Raw genomic sequence first — 1,092 nt, 5'->3', positions numbered from 1 at the left:
TTCTCTCTCTCTCCCTCCCCCCCTCCATCTCCTCTCCTCTCACTGCACATTAGCCAGCCAACACCGTGGCGAGATGCGCGTGAAGAGGAGAGCTCCGGTGAACACCTGGTACTCCGGGCGACTCCAGAGCAGGGGTGTCTGTTTTGACCCTTTCCCTCTTCCAGTGCCCTGAATCAAACACTGTCCCACATCTTACCGGACTTTCTCTCATCAGATCTGAGAGTAGGATCTCCCGACTGGCTCAGAGACTCAACCAGAGGCAGAGCGATGCTGCGCTGATTAAGGATTTCAGACCCCTCTTCCTCCTCTCTGGCACTGCGGGAAGCTCTCAAAGCTTGGACAGGTGAGTTGAGCATCTCTTTCGCTCTCGTCCGTCCGCAGTCACTTACTTCAAGTGTGCTTTTCCTCACAGTACGATTCCCCCCTTAAGTGTTGCTAAAATTACCCATCACCCCCCTGCTGCTTCCCACAGGTGCTTCTCAGTCTTCCTGGCAGCTGCCTTTTCATTTTTTGATTTGCTTAATTGGATTCAAGGCATAACCTTAGCTCACTTGATTACTCACTGGTGTCAGAGGCTTCACTCTGGCTCTGCAGAGTGCATTATTATTAGTGCTCTGAGTAGGTGTTTGCACACTCAAAAACTGCGCACAAGAAAAAAAAAACAGGACACTGCCTTAATGTCATGTCTGACAAGATTATAGACCGCTGGGATGAGAAATAACACATAGATCCCCTACAGTTCCATAGCTTTTAAGCAGAATGTCAATTAAGGACAAATTTGATGTCATTGCGAGGTATATATATATATATATATATATATATATATATATATTTGTTTTTGTTTTTTTTAAAGCACAGATTTAATAAAGGAGTAGTTCACCCAAAAATTATAATTTGCTGAGAATTACTCACCCTCCGGCCATCCAAGATGTAGACGAGTTTGTTTCTTCAAGGGAACAGATTTTGGAGAAATGTAGCATTGCATCAGTGTCTCAGCAATGGATGCTCTGCAGTGAATGGGTGCCGTCAGAACGAGAGTCCAAACAGCTGATAAAAACATCACAATAATCCACAAGTAATCCACTCCACTCC

General features: G+C 45.3%; 1 protein-coding gene across 1 annotated transcript in view; it reads left to right on the top strand.

The window, feature by feature from the left end:
- The window catches only part of LOC107722232 (ankyrin repeat and fibronectin type-III domain-containing protein 1-like), an 85,678-nt gene that overhangs the window by 55,910 nt on the left and 28,676 nt on the right, over positions 1-1,092 (top strand). The window contains exon 5 of the mRNA XM_016530512.1: positions 215-343. The gene's annotated coding sequence lies outside the window, so the exon portion shown is untranslated. The remainder of the gene's footprint in view (positions 1-214; positions 344-1,092) is intronic.

Source organism: Sinocyclocheilus rhinocerous, unplaced genomic scaffold (genome assembly GCF_001515625.1).
Source record: "Sinocyclocheilus rhinocerous isolate Xijiao unplaced genomic scaffold, SAMN03320098_v1.1 scaffold334, whole genome shotgun sequence".
In the NCBI taxonomy this organism is placed as follows: domain Eukaryota; kingdom Metazoa; phylum Chordata; class Actinopteri; order Cypriniformes; family Cyprinidae; genus Sinocyclocheilus; species Sinocyclocheilus rhinocerous.
This window is presented reverse-complemented; position numbering and strand designations above follow the sequence as displayed.